The 21,812-nt window shown below is 41.1% G+C and overlaps 1 protein-coding gene across 1 annotated transcript in view; it reads left to right on the top strand.

Moving 5' to 3' along the window:
- LOC125881506 (cadherin-20-like) overlaps window positions 1-21,812 on the top strand; it is a 712,657-nt gene that overhangs the window by 294,168 nt on the left and 396,677 nt on the right. The window lies entirely within an intron of this gene.

The following is a 21,812-nucleotide window of genomic DNA, read 5'->3' as shown; positions in this document are numbered from 1 at the left end:
TGCCGCTGATAACATTTTCACATTAACAAAGATCCCCTGGAATCTTTTCTTGAGAGAGCACTGTAGGCTATGGATCATGCTTCCCAGGAAGCGCACTTGCTGTTTCAATTTTTCCAAATGGTGGTTTAATGACAATACACAGGGGAGGACAGAGCTGACCGTCACAATGTTCTCTCCCTGAGTAAGATCGGTGGCCTCGGCAAATGGCTGTAGTACATCGCAAACCTCCTTCATCATATTCCACTCCCTAACTGAGAAGACCAACTCGTTGTGGCCTGTGCCCTGAACAACATTGCACAGTTCCTGATGACTGAATGACAGCACTGCTTTGACTTGGCGGAGAGTTGAATTCCACCGTGTGTTCACAGGAGCAGGGATCCCTCGCTGCCCAAACTTATCTTCAAATGCATCAGGTGCTAGATGTATGCAGGAGAGAGCTCAGTTTGGAGCATTTTGCAAAGGTGCTGTTCATGATCTGTGCATCCTTGAGGCCATCACCAACAGTTAATTGCAGCGTATGGGCAAAGCATTGCTGACGTATAGGGCTTCCTCTGTTGATCATCCGGTCCACAGTCTCCCATTCACCTCTGGATAGGTCTTCCCACAACTCTGCATCGTCCAGATTGTCGTCATCAGTTACTTCACCATCTTGCTCTTTTGGAAAACACACTGTAAATGCTCGCTTCATATTTGCAGCATTGTCACAAATAACAAAATCAAGTTTTTGTCTGATGCCATATTCATCACATATGGAATCAAAGGCTTCTGATATCCGTGTGTGAGTTCCTTTGAATCTATTGCAGGCAAGCAAGTATGATTTCAGCTGAACTCCCTCAGATGTTGCCAGTACATGGCCAGTGACTCCCAAAAAGCCACACATTCTCCTGTCTGACCAAATATCCACTGTAACTGATACATGGTCTGCACCAGCAAGAAGCACTTTTATTTTCTCTCTGGTATCTGCAACAAGGGATTCTATCTTTAAAGTTATTGTCCTCCGACAGACAGGCTGGTACTTGGAGTCAGCCAAAGACAGGAAATGTCGGAAATGCCCATTTTCCGTGATTGAAAGGGGCATGCTACATCCTATCACCAGGTCTGTTACAATGGCATTTGTTATGGCCTTCTGTCTTGGATGGTTAGCAGAATACGCTTCCTGAGGACGAGACTAGAGGAACTGAGAAATTGCCGGCTGTGTAGAATCAGTGCAGGCGTTTCTTGTCTTTTCATATTCTGCATATCTGTGAAACAGAAGCAAAAAACAAGAATGGGATGTACTGTATGGTTGGACAGACATGCAACATACAACATAATATATGGTAAAAAAAAAATTAGTTCTTTGAGGCTTAATTGTAGTTTTTATTTATTAACTTGCTCCATATTAAATCATATTTACTTAATTAATTCGGTTTTATCATCATATTCATTGCATTAAAGCTATATATACACCTCATTAACTCAGCTGTTAACCCAAATCAACTTCATATGCTGTTTTTAACTAAAAGTTACTTCATTTTTAAATCCTATTTATTTCATGTACTGTTTTAACATATTTATTCCATTTTAAATTATATTCACTTACTTTGCTAAGTTTTAAACTCATATTTATGTCATGATCTGTTTTTAAGCAATATCTACTTTGTTTACTAGTGTTTTAGCATGTAATAATTACTTGATTTTAAAACCATTACTTCATTTAGTCCATCTCAAACAGTATTCACTCAACTTTACAACCTAAGTTACTTGGGTTACTCAGTTTTAACCAAATTTTAGGTGACTTTATCGCTGCAATGTTTACTTTGCAGGGACAACCCCCATGCACACACACACACACACACACACACACACACACACACAATAAGGCTGAACTAGACTGGTGCACACAGCTGTTACACACACCCCACCACATGCAGTGAAGGGGCGCCCAAAGTCCACCACCCTGTCTGTCTAGCAGGACACTAGAGGAAGAGGAGACAAAAAGACGGTCAGAAGCTGGGATAAATCACAGCACAAAAATTCGCAACTCTCTTAAGACCTAGCCTTTGGCAAAACATTTACAACAGCCCATACACCTGTAGCTGAGTCGAGTGATAAACATTCACATACAAAAGCATGGTATAACTGGCTACAGTTTGTCCGGCAGGCAAAACAGCAGTGGCTATACAACCCTAAAACGAGAATTTAAAAACAATTAATACATATAGCCACAGAACTACAACAGTTATCGTTTCTAAATACCTTGCACTTCATATCTACCTTGACAATGCAGTATATAATGAAACCCAAATCTGGCTCCCGCTCATGCAATGACTGGATGTTTAAGGTAACTGCAATGTAAACCAGTGTTATCACAGGCAAACAACATACATGTGTTAAGTTTCACAGCTGGACCAGGTAATAACTTTCACCTCAGGATATTGGCTTCCAGTCTCATCCCTGTGGTGAGTTTAGCTTAACCGGGCCTACAAGGTCTGGGTGACAGGTAGCTTAAAATGCCTGTAGTAAAAACAAAGCAAAACTGATCAATAAAAACATATTTTAAAGTGTTCACAAAGTTAAAACAAGTAGCCTCAAATCATACCTTCAGGACACTAACATGCTCCTCAGCCACCCTGGACAGAAAATGCATCAAGAGACATCCTGAGTGCTCCCTGAATATAAACTCTTAATGAGAATAATCTCCAGGTGTGTGCCTGCTAATGGAGAGGCAGAGGGTGGAGCTTGCTTATATTCTTAAAGCAGCAGTACGACAACAACCTTGTTCTGCTAATGCTTCATCTGTTGAGGAGGAGAAGGGAGGTAGAAGACCGTGCTGTGGCGAATGGAAACCAGTGAGTGCAACAAGTCCGACTGCTCTATCTCAGCCTGTTGCTATGCAGCCCGTTGCTATGTACGTCATCGCGCCAGAAGGGCAAGGAAACGAGCATGCGCAGAAAGACCGGAATGAATTTAAAGAGGAATGAGCACACAAAATTCTTTTATTCGGAATGACAAACGGAATAAACCACCCCCTTTAATCGGATTTAATTTTCAATCGGAATGACTGTTTACATGACCACTTTTAATCGGAATGGCCTTTCATTCCGATTAAAAGTGGAATTAAACTGTCCATGTAAACGTACTGACTATCACTTAAAGGGCCAGTGTGTAATATTTGGCATGGTTTATTGTCAATCTGAATCTGAATCTGAATATTCTACCCATTAATATGTTTATACAAGTGTATGATCGCTATAAAATAAAATTTGTTTGGTTTTCGTAGCCTTATAATTATGCTTTTATACATATATATATATATATATATATATATATATATATATATATAGCAAGGGCCTTGCTTTAGAGAGATCGCCATCTTGCGCCGCCATGTATGTACGGCAGACCGAGCGGACAGTCCAGCCAGCCAGAGAACGCGTTTTGCATGTATAAATGAACCAAAGAAGACAGCGGAAGGAAGGAAGAAGGAGGAGGAAACAGCAGAGAGTGTTAGTAGTTCGTTGATAGAGAGTAGTGAAAAGTTTTTTTAGTTATAAAGTTTGTGAATGGACCACACTTACCACGCAACAGGAGAGAATGAACCCGAACCGTCATCTGCGAGGAAAAGAAGACGTAACTTCACTCCTTGTGATGCACTCTCTGCGGCGCTTTTCCTCCTGATGATATATCTCCCCAACAATGGTAGCAGTAGCACCGAATACCATTCTGTGCATTCAGCCTCTCTTCTCACCCGCTCAGCATCAAACACATGGAGTTCCTCATCTGTATGCTCCGGCTCAAACAGGTATGGCTCTGGGTCTGTGTCCGCTATAAGAAACTCTTCAAAATCGCGTTCAAAGTCGTCCATTGCAGCTATTATAGTCCGGAGATATCGCTAGGCTAAATAAACAGCTGAGCTCTGTTTACCGGCTACGCTGTCAGTCAGTGTGCGGGCTGGAGATTGGTGGAGCAGAGAGGGGAGGGGGGTCCCCACTAAGTATGGTAAACAAGTATGTGTGTAAAGTTATGAAGTGTGTCTGTTATGCTAGAAGAGTCAGAGTTTGGGACGGAGTGGAGTGTTACCGGAGTTTCTGGAGTGCTCAAATAAACGGGCCTTTTTCCCGAACGCTCCTCTGGTCTCCTGCTCATGAGGGATTCATTACAATATCGTAACATGGTTTAGATTTCTAAATAAACATTCACCTCGTCGCTAGATAGACCTACTCCTGAAAAACTCATGCGCAAGGCTTTTTGTCCCTACGAGGCCACCGTCATTTAGGGGTGAGCGAGTGTGCCCTGCAATCTAGAATTTGGCCACTGATGTCACTGTTTTCAACCCATTTTACACACTGGCCCTTTAAGTGACCAACGAAATCTTGCCGACTAATGATCTTTCTGGTCGACTTACGTTTGGTCGACTATTATGGGGCAGCCCTAATTAGAATGTACTTCTAAACTGACCATTTCAAAAGGGAGCAGTTTTGATATTTTATTTCAGGCAAACTGGGGAATAATACATAACTTTTCTTAAGACATCTGACAACAGTAAAGCCTCCACAAAAAACTAAGTCCATCTGCACAGAATATCTTTTTTGTATTTGAGATGTTTGAATTCCTTTTGTTTGTATTCTCTATAAAGCAACCTTGACATCAAACCCCACACCAGAACTGTTAGCACAGCAACAGATCTGGTACAAACCTTAGTCATTTTTTCTCATTAACGACACATCACAAAACCATGATCTTTGCTCAGAATGCCTGCAACACTGCTTTTTAGAAATGTGACTCATAATGGTCTTCCGAGTTAGGGTTTTAAAAAACTGAGACAAACAGAAAAACAGTACCAAAAGGGAGAAGTTCTTAGGAAATGTAAAGTTGTCGATGTTGCTGTCTTTGATTTAACTGATATGCTGTTACTTCCTCTGCCCTGTCCGGATTTTATTTGCCTTTATTTTGTTTTGTTGTGCTTTTAATTTAGCATATGTTTTACTGACTCAGGTCACTCCTATAAGAGCTGAGACAAAAGCTATCAAATGGCTGTTTCTGGTTAATATAGGATCTGCCACTTATACAACGTTATGGAAAGGATACCTACAGAGATGGACCTTTTTGGTTGGCACTGAATACCAATCTGTCATGTCAGTGGCAAAAACAAGCACTGTAAGTGGGCGTACTTATATGGGCACAGTTGTGTGGAGTGATTACTTTGCAGCCTGTTTCGAGGCTGCTGGCTGCAACGGTCTTGTTGGATACTGGACATATTCTAAATATTGTTGTTCCCATTAGTCACTTAAACACACAGACTATTTGATAACAATATACACTTGTGCGCACATCTGGAACAGATATTTAGTTTAATATAGCACCTATCCAAAATACTTGTGCTATGATAACAGTATTACAGAACGCTTACATGTATGCTCTCACAAACATCTTCCTGGAAAGATACAAACCACAGTTGTCAGTCTCAAGTCAAACACAACACACAACACACTTTTTCATTTCAAAACAAACAGCCTCTGACAGCATTTCTGTGGGCAGGATCCCTTCATTTGTGAACACAAGGCTTTTAACAGGACAGTGTTGTTGACCCGTGGCTTGCACAGAGTATCAGCTTTTAATTGTGGAAATACATTATTTACAGCAGCATGCAGCTCTGCAGCGACACCACAGCAACAACGCTGTCAGTGTGGACACCACAAGCATGTGAGTTGCAGCAGTACGGCAAGGATGCCATCATGTGTTGCTCATGCAAGCTGTGAGTTCCGGGATCCCTCAGGGCCCATACACATGCCACGTCTTTAACTGCCTGGAAAATGTGAAGTCGGGCACTGGACGCTGCTTTTGTGCTTTTTGGTGTCAGCTTTAAGGAGCTCGGTGTCAGGTTGCAACTGAGGTTGCTAAGCAACTACTGTACAAGTACTGTATTGTAGACTATTTACCTGAAATCCTGAGTGAAGAGCTTATCCTCTTCTGGCCCCATCAACTTTTCCGTATTCATCACGGACTGATATTTATGGAAGATGAGAAAGATAGCTGTAACCTCCACTTGTAATGTAGGTAGGCCATAAGCCTTTAGCACAGAGTACCCCTCATGCAAATATAAAGTGATGTGTGCTTTAAATAATTCATATGATTTAAATGAAAGTCAACTAATGTAAGACAGCTTTATTTCTTCATTAGGGGCATAATAAGGTTGCTGGTTATAGAATAGCATTATGTGCTTTCTCTGTTTTGCTAGCAAGTATGGTTGGTATAATTTTGTTCGAATTAAGTAGAAAGCCACTGGCAACATTTGTAAAATTAATTTCTGATAATCTAAATGACTATTAACTCATAATTACTTTGAGACTGGAAGGCATTCATTGCGCTCCAGCCATAAATACACAAAAACGTTCTCCTTTTTACATCAGATATAATTTTCTCAGAAAGCAACTGTCCCCGCATTTTTCTGGTGACACAGACTGTGACTTTGTCCCTGGGGACCTGCTGATTTTAAGGAAGCGTTCATGTCGAACAGACCTGCTTTCAGTCAATTTATCCCCACAATAGTTGTCTCTCAAAGCTGTTCGTGATTATCTGCTTTGCTGGATTTTAACAGTATTAATGCTGTTCTTACACTGTTCAAGTGCAGTCAGGGAATAATGTGCAATCCCACATAAAAATGATTTTAATTTGTGTCCCATCATTTATGTGCAGGCCACATTTAAGCTCTTTGTACACAATACAAGGATAAGAAACTATTCAGTTCTACTCACCAGTTTAGTGTCAGCCTACTCCCTTCCAAATAATCCAGCCATGTAATTATCCATTAATTGATATCAGTCGCACAGACTGACTCTCCTAAAGCTCCTCCTAAAACCACCTCAGTGCCACAGGCACCGAGTCCATGCATCGGGGCCCATGCACCCACGGGAAAGTCCAGGCACTCACGTGCACCAATGTGTAGTCTTTGTTCTGTTTTGTCCCGCCACACTGATGAGCCAATTGATCCTTCGCTAAGTCCCACACCCGTACGCAGACTGGCCAATCATAACGTAGCATCGGCCCGCTCAGACCAAGGTCCGACAACAACACAGCTGTGCTCCATTGACTCTAATGCAGTCGTTTCAGATTTCCTTCATTTTCAGGCTGGTTGTGTGGATTTGGAGCTAAATGTTGTGTCTGGGGCACGTCGTGTATTAATGATACTCATTACCTGGAGAGGTTGGAAAAGGATATACGTTTCTTTCCTGTTCCAAAACCAAAATCAAACCCTGAAAAGTGTAGGGTTAGCTAGCTAGCTACTGAAGATATAGCCTACTGAGTGTATACACATGCTGCTTTTGCTTTTTAATTATTATAACACTTGATAAAGACTGACCCTGCTGTACAGGAACCAGTGAAGGGAAGCAGGGAAACTTTGCTGATATTCAACCAGCTGTGTGTCATCACACTGTGTGCAGATGAACGTTGTTTGACTTCCCCTGGAGATCCCTGCCAATCCAGCAGCAGAGGTCCGGGCGCTAGCAGCGGCACAGGTGCGAAGCCAACCACCGTTCATCTGCGCACACTGTGATGCCACACAGCTGGTTCAATATCAGCAAAGTTTCCCTTTATATTTATTGTCTTCTGTGGCAATAAGCAGTGATGTGGTGGTTCACTTTTACACTGTGATCTGTAGCCTATAGTTCGGCTTTAGCTTCTAACTGTCTTTGTCTTTTTAACCTGTTTTTGCTGCTGAGTGAGTTTGACATCTGGATATATCCTTCAAGCACATTTTGTAAACCCCTCTGTCTGCTTCTCTCTAGAATCACTTTTTCCTTTATTCCAAAAATATGACAATATTCAGGGAATGCAGTTAGTAACAGTAAGGCCCCCATTCGTACTCTGACAGCTTGATGAACCATCACAAAGGGGTGAGGCTTAGTGAGAGGTTGCCACTTGGCCTGTGATTGGTGTTCAGGTGAGCCTTTTTACAGAATAATATCGGTAGACTTGATTATTACTATTCAGTGCATTTCATGGTGTGTATCGTTAGTGATAAATTAATTGATAAATATCTTGTTTGTGTCAGGTTAGCAGTCGCTAAAATTTCAGGACCACAGACAGAGCTGTTTGTTGTGTGTACACGCTTATGTGGCCTCTTTGGAGCCATTCCAAAAAGCAGGATTAACATGAGTGTAACCCTAGTTGGTGTTTTGCTCTTGAGTAAAGTAACATGCTACAGTAGAACGTTCAGTGGCTTTATTTCAGCTACTTGGCAACAAGAGTAGTAAATTTAAACATCTTCAAACAAGTGTGACGACCCTCTCTACCCTGCCTGCCTTGTTGTGTTCTCCCTTGCAGGTAGCAGTGGGCGTGGCTGAGGGTAATCAGGGAAGTGGCAGCACCTGAGCTCAGTGAGCCTTAAAAAATTCTGGCTGCTCACTGCTCTTTCTCTTCACCTTCCTGAGGCAGCATTTGGTTTTGGGTTTGGTTCTGTCTTAGTTTCTACACCCTGCAACATCACACACATACATTGTTTCACTCATGCCCTCACATACACCACTGACTTCACTGATTGCAAACACCATGTTTAATTAGGTTCTTTTTCTTATGTTTATTCTTTAGTAAATAAAATCCTTTAATTGGCTTTCCTTATGTATGTATGTGTCTCCCTCTTTGTCATGGCTGTGCGGCCCGTTTCATGACACAAGATGGTGACTAAATATGTATATATATATATATATATATATATATATATATATATATATTTATATTTATATTTGGTGTTTGGGTTTGGTGGAACTTGTTTTTTAATTTATTCACTAACATTAACCCAAGAAAACGTGAGCGAACATTCCGACCAGTTTATCACAAGACCGGCTGTACATTTTATGAACGAGCAACGCAGGCTTAAATGAGCTAAATGGGTGATTTTGGCCGCTGCCTTAGTTTGTGTGTGTGTGTGTGTGTGTGTGTGTGTTTGTGCCCTATTCACATTTTTGTCCTCGTAACACCCCTAGTACCGTTGGCATAACATCTACCCTATTGCTCGAGCTCTTATCGTGTTTCATGAATAAACTGCCCCAAAACCTGATTTTTAGCATATATGTTCAATAAATTGCCCCTCCAGTCAAAGGTTATGTCTCTGTATTTTATTTATTGTGGGAAACCTATGGTAACAGTTCATTAATTATTTGGGGCTTTAACCCCTCACCACTTGACTCGGTTACATAAGTAAAAATAAAACAAACATGAAACTCTCTTAGGAGCTGCGCCTTATCAAAATAAATCAAAACCTGTATAACTGGAGCATGTAGGAATTTAATTTGAAAGAACACAGGAAGAAGCCACGCTCAGCAGTCAGGAGTCATGTTACAAACCAATCACAGCTGACACATATCCTTCCCTAAATATCAGTCTGATAAATACATTGGTCATTTTAGCATTTTAGCACAGGGCTACCCAGAGCTTTACATCTGTCCCACAGATGATAGGCTAACACACTTACCAACAATGCCTGGAAGAAGATCAGCTCTGCGCTTAGGATTTCAGATAAACAGGCTATGATACCATGCTTGTTAAGATTGCTTAGCAACCTCAGGTGCAACCTGCTGCTGTGCTCTTGAAAGCTGGCACAAAAAAAGCCACAAGACAGGGCTCCAGACTTTTATTAGTGGGAGCACTGTAACTTCTAACTGAAAATTTTAGGAGCACAAGCAGAAAATTTATGGGCACATCAAATCATCCTGCAATGCAGTTATTCACATTTTTGGCCATGTTAACTATAAATAAACTATAATCTATATCTATCAATGGGGTGTGAAAATTCCTTAAATAACATCTATACAGATGTGAAGCCTTGACTATATCTGACTGATCTTCCATGAAAGCTGTTGTCTTGTAGTGATGTAACGTTCGCGAATGAGCCGAGTCTTTGAACCGGCTCTTTGAAGTGAACAAGTGAACCAGCTCTTTAGAGTGAAGGAGTCAGTTCCTAATTTCTTTGTTTTTTGCTTTAATTTACTGTGTATCCATTAATTTCAGATTATTTGATCCAGAACAAGTTGAGATAGACTAGTTTGTGAGGGAGAAAGACAGTGCAGCCGCTCACTCGTTCACTTCAAAGAGCCGGTTCACTCGGCTCGTTCGCAAACGTAACATCACTAGTTAGAACAGAACAGTAGGAAGCTAACCCACTATCCGCTAGCACTTGCTTGTATTGACAGGCTTGTTTATAAAGGGCGTTGCTATGGCTACACCAAACTTTATATCTGCGGAGTCTATTCTGGGTCCATGTTACAATATCCAGATCACGTGATGCGATAAATCACCAATGCGATTCGTCGCTGAACCCACTAACCCCCCCTCCCCCTCACACACACACACACACACACACACACGAACAAACCACATCTTTGAACCGACTCTTCAAAGTGAACGAGAGTCAAAGAACCGGCTCTCACAAGTGAACGAGAAATCTCATCACTATTGTCTTGTATTTTTTTCCTCTTAAAATATTAACCTTATAGTCAGACACCATTTATTTAGCCTCTGTTTATATGAGAATTCATTTAAAATGGAGGTTGAACCATGAACAGCAATTACAGAAAGCCTGTAAAGCACTTCAGTAACTCAGTCTATCGTAATTAAAACAATTAGAGACTGAGAACAAACTGATATATGAGTCTGCTAATATTTTGATAAATCACCATCATATCAGACATCATCATCATATTGTGTTTCTGTGACTGAAGGCTGCTGGAAACTGTCAGAAAACTGTCCACCTGAATCCAAGGCTGAATCCAAATGACCACCCTCAGGACTTGCGGACTGAGCCCTTATGGACTTCACTTGTACAGTAGCCTACGTAGTGTGATGTATTTACTGTCATCACTTAAAGTCTGCCAGGGCAGAGACTGCAAGCGGCTGATAGATAGCAATCTTTCAAGCTTTCCAACTGCCGTGATTTCAGTTTAGCCACCGTTTCCATTTTATCTGACTATATCAGCAGAATCCGAATACCACAAGGCCACCACAGATTAAAGGTGTGTATTAGCTTTTAGATTAGTGACAAACCATTTAAACAATGAGTAAATGATTTATGAACCTGATACAAGAATATGTGTGTGTGTGTGTGTGTGTGCGTGCGTGCGTGCGTGCGTGCGTGCGTGCGTGCGTGTGTGTCTGACACTCTTCTCTGAGGTAAAAATGTTTTGGTAGGCTAAAGGCTACTGACTGCAACGTTTGAATAAGGTGAAGCAGACTATGCAGGATGTGTTAAGCTTAAACATGTTATCAGTGAGACTTATCACTACTGAAGGACAGAGGAAAACAAATAACCACTGAGTGTTTAAATTAAAAACTGCCAGTGGTACTTGAGTCTAATTAACACTTGCTGAAATTACAGTGGAGGCTGTGTTGTTGTCTTGAGGGCATGATTTATGTGATGATTTCTTTCCCATTGATTGTATTTAGTGGTGGGGAGCAAGGAAATGACAGCACAGTGTAACCCTTAGAAAAATGAACGAAATGAGGGCTTGTGTGGACCTCTATCAAACCTAATTTTAGAGCCGCAGCAAGGGTGGGCTGTCTGTGCCATTTGCTGCTTTTATGAAACAGCTTTATCAGATGCCATTAACTTTTCAGTGACTACGCAATGAGTGGAACATGTGCTGGGGAACAACGTGCATGAAAAATCTAAACCCAAACACACACCACTGTTGTCTCGCTCTAACTGACATTTTGGTTTATTAACTTTAGTTTGGTGTCATGAACTCTGTTACCAGAATAGCTTTTGTTTAACTGGTGTAAATGTGAGACATTTCTTGAATCCACACATTCATCATCTTTCACTGGACTTGCTTTGCTGAGAAACGCAACAAATTGATCCCTCTGACCCTTAATGATGTGTAACTGGTGGGCTGTAATACAGCATATTACTCATCTCCTGGCACTTTTCAGTCTCAACATGTCATGGGTCCATTTGGGGCCATTTTCTCCCATAGCCTGGGCTGCTCATGCTGCTGAGTGGTTCACTGTAATTGCTTAAATTATTTAACTTATTTATGTGGTTGTAAGAACTTTAACATCTGCCATGCCTTATCATGTTGAATTTGGTGTACGTTCACAAACTTTTTTACGCTTTGTTATCTATTTTTAGCCTGTGGCAAATAAAAGAAGAACAGTGCTTGCACAAAGGATTAGTATTTCATATGAATCAGTTTCAGAGACTGTGTATGGAATGCCCGGAGGGTACGTTGATGTCACACTGAGTGACAAACAGCACTGTATGTAGGCATAGAGATCAGGCAGGTGGTCAGATGCAGAGACTTTAATGTTTGGGGCTAATCAGAGAACAGCTGGTTATATAAATGAAAAACACTGCAGAGAAAAACAAGAGCTTAGCTGGACACATTCTCGGAACCCATCGGCTGTATTTGGCGTATGACTTCCAGCAGACGGCGATACAGCCTCTGGGGGCAGACCCCCGATTTTTTGGCATTCCGGTTTGATTTGGGGCGGAGGAGGCGAATTTCCGTTTCCCACTTCTGTTAATATATAAGTAAATATGCTGAACCACTGCGATGGATTCAGAGTTTGCAGTGACAAAAATTATGTTCCGCCTCGTTAGTTCACCGCACGGAGCGCTTAACCTGGCAACAACTGCAGCCGGCTCAAACGTGATTGATCAATATCACGCGGACTACAAACAGCCTACAACCGGAAACCAGGGCTCTTCCACTCTTCTTCCAGAGGCAAGATCTCTGGGGTTTGCCTACAGACTCTACATTCACTGAATGTAGAGTGTGTATATAGAGACTAAGCTGGAAAAAGTTTAGTGAAAATCATGAGCAGTTAACAATAAAATTCCATAATAAAACTCCTGAGGACTAATACACAACTCAGAATTTTATTTCATATTGCTCGTTGATTACTTCTTCCATTACTGGTTACCGTGGAAACAACAGCTCTTCCTGGGGTCCAAAGCTACACCCAGTATCATCCAACAAACACTAAACACTTACACTAAACACAGTGCATCATTTTGACATCATTGTGCAAAACATCCTAAAATAACCTGAGGAAATTGTAATTTGAGTGATCTGGCAGAAATTAGACCTCCGTACCTCCTCTTGGCTCTGTTCTCAGGCTTTAGAAAATCTAGCCTGTGCGAGAGACGTTGGCCAATCACAGGTCATTTCAGGAAAAAGTTCATTCCCTTTGACAGTTATACAATTGGAGACGTGGGTGCACGTCCCTTTGGTGAATGACTGACTCAGTGGCGACGAACCCTGCAGAGAAAGTTGATATTACAGCATTGGCAACAACTGCCTACACTACAGAGCAACCTAAAAAAAGTAAGATGGACTGATCAAAAAGAGACTCTAAGAAAAGTCTGACAATAAACAAACAAACAAAAAAAGTCAATATCGGCAAGGCATTTCACAGATGGAAAGAAAATTTTGCTAATGGTTTTACCTTCTGCTAATCCTTGCTAAAGGCATGGCCCCACAGCTGCAGCTAATTTAAATAAATATTTATGCTGCTAGCTATCCTTGAATCATAGTGTGTCATCTAAGGGGCCGTTGACAAACCAAGTTCAACTTTTGGAACGCAGCACTCTGCATTGCATGTTACGTGATAAGAAACAACCAGTCACAGCTGACAGATGCTTTTCCCTTCTTCCATAAATATCAACCTGTGGTAAATACGGAAAAGTTGATCATTTTGGTGCAGAGCTGTCAAAGCTTTTTATCTGCCCCACAGACAATATGCCCACACACAGAAACAGTGCCTGGGAGAAGATCAGCTCTGTACTCAGGATTTCAGTTAAACAGACTATGATATAATAATTGTTAAAATTGCTCAGCCACCTAAGATGCAGCCTGTCACTGCACTCATGAAAGCTGGCTCAAAAAAGGCACAAAAGTAGCGCCCAGCATCCAACCTCGTGTTTTCCCTGCGGTTAAAACGTGGCACCGGACAGTCCCAACTCCATGACAGATCTGCAAACTTTCTGTTGCTGCAATTACACTGGCTGGATCCGATGCTGCCACTAGGCCAGCACTGGGGTTTGCACCATGAATATTTGAAGAGACCTGGATACAGTGTTGGAGGCGGGACCCTGTTTATTCCTATTTAAAGTTGCTCTGTGGCACATGAAGCCAAAAAAGCTCTAATTCTGCAGTAAGGAAATACCTGGATGATGCTGCTTCCACATCATTGGGCCTAATAGAGCAGACTAGGGACTTGCGCTGGCCAAGACAGCTACTTTCTGTTAGCACTCTGCTAACTAGAATGGAGATAAAATTAATTTATCTTGCAGCCCCCAAATGTTATCAGACTGAATGGATTAATTCTAATAGTGAAATGAATCATTTGGCGGGGGTTGTAATGCTCAAAAACATTTATCCACTGATATACAGACATCTCTTGCCCCATGTAGGTCTATGGGAAAAAGTCTTTTTGGGCCCAGTGGCATATTGTGATGTACTCGGGAGTTGGAATTCAATTGTTTGGCCCCAACTAAAATTGACCTCAAAGCTCCTCACGCATTCTTATGGCTTGATTTGCGCTCACTGAATCTGAGCCGCTACAGAGACAGACTGAAGGTCCATCTCTCGAGCTGCTGCCCGCTCTTCTATGAATGAAGTAGTCTATAGCGGTGGGGAGTGTGGCGGAAAGACCGTGGGGTGGCTAGCTAATTCTTGTCTCATTTGTGGTCTGATAAACAGAATGAGAGAGAGTGGGGCAATGAAATAAGGTTCAATAAATTGATGTGTGAGAAACACAGGGTTGCTGTATGAAGCATGTGCATATGCCTGTGGTTGTCTGGTGGGAAGGGGCTTAGAAAAGACAGGGAAGAGCTGCAGACAGAGGATGTATTTTCAAATTCTGCTGTTTTTTTTTTTGTTTTGTTTTTTCCTTAAGAAGGAAAAGCCCTGGAAGTGTATTTTCTTAGGGGCTGGACACATGCTGCGTCTTTAACCACCTGGAAAACACAAGGTCGGGCGCTGGGTGCTTCTCTTCTGCCTACTCTGTGCCAACTTTCAAGGGTGCGGAGACAGGTTGCGTCTGAGGTTGCTAAGCGACCATAAGAGCGTGTATGATAGCCTACATACCAAAAATCCTGAGTGCAGAGCTGATCTTCCTGATGTTGTTTTGTAGGTGTGTATTAGGCCAAAAAACTTGTCCGTGGGATAGATGTAAAGCTCTGGGTAGCCCTGCACTAAAATGATTAAATTCCTCTCAATATTTATTACAGACTGATATTTGCGGAAGAAGGGAAAAATATCTGTTGGCTGTGATTTGTTCCCTGTCACATGACATGCGGTTCACGCTGCTGTGTTCCAAAAGTTGAACTCTGTTTATCACAGGGGGCAGTCATCGCACCATGAAAACTAGGCCCTCAGGAATGCATGAACACCACTCTGGTGTTGTTCTGTGGTTTGAGCGTGTCCACCGTGCGTCTACATTGAAAATAATGAATTTGAGGGCACTTAAAAGGCAGCATGTGCACAGCCTCTTAATCAGCTTTATATTATGAGCAATTGGGTCCAACAGTTTTTTAGTTATGTGACATGAGAGATTGCTGTATTTGTGTTTTTGTCTGTGGGTGGGTGTTAATGAAATAGGTGATGTCACAACCTTCTGTGATCCAAACAGGATTTAGTAGCATTTGAATCTGAATCTGATGAAAAGCGTTGATGAGAGGCGTTTGCTAATCAGTCAAATCTGTTCAAACCATACCCAAACAGTCCTAAAGAAGATTTACAGGGTTTCCAAGTTTTCATAAATATAATCTATTATCTGTTATTGTCCAAACCTCCACCTCCACCTTAGGCTACACTATCTGCTCAGCACCAAACAGGAGACACAGTTAGATACTGGCTAGTGAGCACAGTGGAATATTTAGCAGCTGAAGAACCAGATATTTCCACCGGGATTTGATAAACATGCCTGTTTTTTACTGACATTGGACTGAATAATGGCTCAACTTTTTCAGCTTGGCTACACCCGGCTTTCCATGTGACCATGGCAACCACTGAAACCACACTGAGGACCAGATAATGCAGGGACTGATTTGACTGTCATCCGAGTTCCCTGAACAACACGTCTCTTCACCAACAGAAAACAAACATATATATGAAGACAAACAGTGCTGGAGCGACATCTGCTTCAAAGTTAAATTGCCTCCTAAATCTGCGATAACAATGTCGCCCTTTACTCCTCTTTCACAGCTGAATGCTCGTCGAGCTGCTCTCTCCTGCACTGGCTGAAGCTTTATGCAGTTTTGTTTTTTTTTCCCAACATATCCCCACAGTCTCATTTAGATTGTGGTCACTTCTGCCAGAGAGACCTGAGTACAGAGAGAAAAAACAATCATTGTTTGTCTGCAAGGTGGGAGTAAGATGGGAGAAAAACACAAATGTTGAATTGGAACATAATGTCAGTGTTTTTCCCTGCATGATACCTATTCCAGGCAGTGGCTGCATTAAGTCCAGCACAACTGCCTTCAACTGCTGTAACCACTTTTTTTTTCCTCCCTGAAATTCAGGATTATGGGCAAAAATAAAACCATATATATAGTATTTGCAAACAAAGCACATTCCTTTTAATCTAAATAATATCTTGTAGTCTATGATGCACCATTCTTTTTCAGATTTTGTTGTTAGGGTGTGTTCATGATTTAAGAGCAGATAATTCTTGACTTAATGTGTGATGTAACCAGATTGAGGATGTTAAAAAACTTTAATATCAGCTAGGTTTAAGGTTACTGTTAGTAATTTCCTGACGCAGCAACTTTGCTTTGTCATAAAAGTCCTTTTTATCTGATGTTACTTTTCTCTATTCAAACCTTTTGCTTAAGCAGGATTTCTGTGTCAGAAGGGCAGCAAAGTGTGAAATATGGTAAGACATTACAGCTCCAACCAAAGACAGAGGTGTAGGATTATTATTCTTTCTATTGATACAGAAATGGTCACTTACACAGGCCATGTCAATAAAGGTAAAATTTGAGAAAAGTTTATTGTAAGTGATGGATTAAGGGTCTGGAGGAAAGAATGAAAGGACAAAAGGATGAGGGTCAAGGGATAAAAGGATGAGTGGATGAAGGGTGAGGGATGAATGGATGAGGGTCGAGTGATGAAAGATTGAGGGATGTAAGGATGAGGGTCAAGTTGCGAAGTTGAGGGATAAGGGATGAAGGGATGAAGGTGGAGGGTTGAAAGCATGAGGGATGAGGGTCAAGGGATGATGGGTTGCGGATCAAAGGGATGAGTGGATGAGGGTCAACGATTGAAAGGATGTGGGATTATGGGTTGAGGGTCAAAGGGATCAGGGATGGAGGAATGATTGGGTGAAGGTTGAGTGACGAAGGGATGAGGGTCAAAGGATGAAGGGATGAAGGTTTAGGGATAAAAGGACAAAAGGATGAGGATTGAGGGATGAAAGGATGAGTGGATGAAAGGTGAGGGATGAATGGATGAGGGTCAAGGGTTGAAAGGATGTGGGTCGAGGGATGAAAGATTGATGGATGAGGGGATGGGGGTTGAGTGATGAAGGGATGAGGATCGAGGGATGAGGGTCGCATAATGAAGAGATGAGGGTGAGGGATAAATGAATGAGGGTCAAGGGTTGAAAGGATGATGGATGAAGGGATAGGGGTTTTGGGATGAAAGTACAAAAGGATAAGGGACGAGGGCTAAAGGGATAAATGGGTAAGGGTGGAGGTTTGAAAGAATGACAGTTGGAGGATGAATGGTTGAGGTTTGAAGGGATGAGGGATGAACGGTGAAGGATGACTGTATGAGGGCCATGGAAAGAAGCCGTGACAGGATAAGGGTTGAGGGATAAAAGTGGTCTCCAAGCCACGGATGAGTGTGATGATGGAAGTTTCGGTCAAAGGCAGGACCACAGGAGGGAACTGGGGGAGGTGAGCTTAAATACTTTTGGGCAGGAATGGGATGTGTTCAAGGCATAGTCTCTGGCAGAGATGGGACCAAGTCACACATGTGCAAGTCTCAAGTAAGTCTCAAGTCTTAACCTTCAAGTCTCAAGTAAGTCCCAAGTCATTTTTTCTTGGGCAAGTCAAGTCAAGTCCTGTAATAGGTCAAGTCAAGTCCAAGTCAAGTCACCTTATTATTGTAATTTTACCTGCAGAATCTGATCTTAATAAAGTGAAAAGACAAGATATAAGTAACCGTCAGTAAACATTGACTTCATCGCTGCAATGTTTACTTTGCAGGGACGACCCTCATGCGTGCGCACGCACACACACACACACACACATACACACACACACACTAACCAAGGCAGTGGCCAAAATCACCCATTTAGCTCATTTAACCGTGTTGCTCGTTCATAAAACGTACAGCCGGTCTTGTGATGAACCGGTCGGAATGTTCGCTCACGTTTTCTGGGGTTAATGTTAGCAAATAAATTAAAAAACAAGTTCCACCAAACCAACCCATCCCCCCACCACACCCCCGTATTGTATCAAGCTAACATTAGCTAACTACCGACTAACCAGATAATATTAGCTAATTGACAAGCACTTACTGGGCAGAATGGCTCTTCAAATGAAGTTTGAAGTTGTCGCCTGGCTGTCCGAGATGTTTATGCCGCATGTCTTGCACTGTGCTGTTCTTCTTTTGCCGTAATAATGGTAATTCCAAAAGCCTAAGACAATGACTCTCAGTACCGCTCCCGCTGACATGTTGATGCCTATTTGATATAAGAGGGCCTGTTTCTCCAATAAACACGTAAGGTACATAGAGAGGGCATGACTGATTGACAGGGTAGTGATCCAATCATGACAACGCCATTCTCAGCCTGCGCTCCTACTGGGTAATTGACATTATTTTTTAAATTAATTTATTAATTTTATATTCTAACTGAAAACATGATGTGAATAACACTCAAGTCATTCAAGTCATCGTGTCTCAAGTCAAGTCCCGAGTCTTTAACTTCCAAGTCTGAGTCAAGTCTCAAGTCTTTTATTTTTTGTCAAGTCAAGTCACAAGTCATCAAAACAGTGACTCGAGTCGACTCGAGTCCAAGTCACAATGACTCGAGTCCCCATCTCTGGTATTTACGTTATATTATATAAGTTATATTAGTGTTATACTAGTATTTATTAATTGTTTAACTGTACCAGATCAATTCAACTGTCCATTTAAAAAAAATGCATATAAATAATCAAAGTGGCTGCCTCTCTGATAGAAATCATTTACTCTTTTGATGTATCACATTCAGTGACTGATATCAGCCAGCTGGGAGACAAAGTATTACTATGAGTTTAAGTGTCACCATGAGGACAACTCTAAAGTACATGAACTCAATTCCCAGCAGATATGTAAACATAGTGCTTTGTGACAATTTAATAGATGTTTTTGTAGTAATATGTATAACTGAAACATGATACCAACTAACATTATAAGGGCCTTAAGGCAAATCCTTGTTTATTACATGACCTTAATGTTCTGTCCTGAAGAAGGCCACAGGCAAGGCAAGGGAAGGCGGCTTTATTTGTAGAGCATATTTCATACACCATAGCAATTCAAAGTGCTTTACAGAGCAATGAAATATAAAACATAATAAAATATACAGAATTCAATAAAGAGTAAAGAGAAAAAAGGATATAAAAGGTAAAATTAATTACTAAATGCCTTACAATTTTGAAAAATAAAAATTAACTCTGGAATAACCTGCCCGAGGATATAAGGCTGTCTGAATCACTGGCTTCTTTTAAGTCTCTCCTAAAGACATCTACCGGAAAGCATATCCTGTACAGTTTCCCGGTCCAACTAACAATAAATGAGAGACAAATAACTGATAGATTTGTAATTGTAAATTGCTTTAACGAACATTTGACCCACATCAAAATGTTTTGAATGTACCCCATTCAGAGGGAGATAGCAGCACTAGTGCTGGCTTCAATTTCACTCCTATTAGGAGGCATGAGGTTTTGATGGCCCTAAAAACACTTGATACACACAAGTCTGCTGGGCCTGATGGAATTGAGCCCATTTTTCTGAAACATGCAGCAGAGATCATTGCTGATCCACTGACATATATTTTGAATTTATCACTGTTACAGAATGCAGTTCCTGAAGACTGGAAATCTGCTCTGGTTCTACCACTGTTAAAAGGTGGTGACCCATCTAAATTGGACAATTACCGTCCAATTTCTAAACTTTCAGTGGTAGCTAAGATCTTGAAATCTATCGTTAGTGAGCAATTAAAACAGTTTTTGGTTAATAACGATATTTTGTTGACCTATCAGTCTGGTTTTAGAATAAATCATAGTACTGCTACTGCCACCATGAAGGTATTAAAAGATGTAATCAGTGCTCTTGATAGCTGTAAATCATGTGCTGCATTATTTATTGATTTAACTAAAGCTTTTGACACTGTCAGCCATGACCTCTTATTATTGCTGTTAGCTAGTATTGGTCTTTCTGAGAGTGCTATAGGCTGGGTAAGAAGTCATCCTGTTAATAGTCTTGCCACCAGACAATCAGAAATCTCCGCCTTCTGATAGTCTGGGGACACTCCTTTCTAAAGTGTGCTTAACACACCAGCGAAAACGGCCGGCAACAAAGCAACACCTCTTGCATTTTTGAATAGGACACGCCCTCCCGGAAATGTGCGCTCCCCCTTTTCTCATCCGCAAGGAAACAAACACACAGAGAGCTTGAAAATGGATGCCGAGAGATTTAACTCCATTTTATCAATCATGTGCTCATCCGTGAAAAAAATATTTTTTCCAGCGGATGTCTTGTTACAACATGATTGAGCTAACTGGAGTAGTTTCATGTCGTATCCGACAACAGGAGGCTTTTAACAGATGACGTCCTGATGTTAGTTTTGCTGCTGCTGTTAGCTATCCCTGTCAGCTGCAGCCACTGATGCTTTCTAGACATCGTGATTTCCCAAAACTGAATAAATACCACACGTAGCAACACCAAACTGCTTTGCTAGCTCAACCATGTTGTAACTAAGATATCCGCTGGAAAACAATATTTTTTTCACGGACCGTTTAATGAGTTATTACCTATTACAGACACCACTAACAGCTAACAGGGCTAACAGCTAATGGTCAGCCCAGCTAATCTACGATAACCATGTTATTGAAATAGTAATCTTTGTTCAATCATTGTGTTTATAGACTTTACAAACATCAGATTGGTCTAAACGGTGATATAGTGACGTGAAAAATGTGATATATACATACATATATATATATATATATATATATATATATATATATAACCCATTTGGTCTTGTGGATAGGTGACTCGTCTTTTTTATCTTTTTCTGTCCTTTTTGGTCTTGTAATTCAAGGATACTTATTTAATTGTTTATTGGTATTGTTTGATCATTGTAATGTGATTATAGCTTGTTTGGCTGATATAGCCATTATATAGGATTTACCTTTAGAGTGATTACACTTTTTTCATGTCATTATTTATCTGGATGTTTATATATGCATTTATACTTGATCCGTTCAAGTTTTTTTTGATCAGTCACTGTTGAGATAGTTTTTGACGTACTAAGGATAGTCATCTGATTATTTTAATTTTAATTTAATTGGATTGTAGGCTCAGCATACCTATTGGCCACTCTTTGTATTGTCTTTACATCTTGCTCTGTGGATCTCTGGATCCGATTGGTTGATTGACTGATTCATGCCAGCTGGAGTGATTCAGCAAGGTCCTGTCTGTTAGATATGTGGGTTATACCCACTTTGTGCATTAACACTGAGGAAAGCCAAGTGCTGAAACGCGTCCGTTTGTGATACTGCGGTGCGTTATTAAAAGACTGATATATATGATATTTGTGAGTGCTGACATTTGGATTTATTT

Source organism: Epinephelus fuscoguttatus, linkage group LG21 (assembly GCF_011397635.1).
Source record: "Epinephelus fuscoguttatus linkage group LG21, E.fuscoguttatus.final_Chr_v1".
NCBI lineage: Eukaryota > Metazoa > Chordata > Actinopteri > Perciformes > Serranidae > Epinephelus > Epinephelus fuscoguttatus.
The sequence above is the reverse complement of the archived record's forward strand: the minus strand, read 5'-3'. Positions and strand labels throughout refer to the sequence as shown.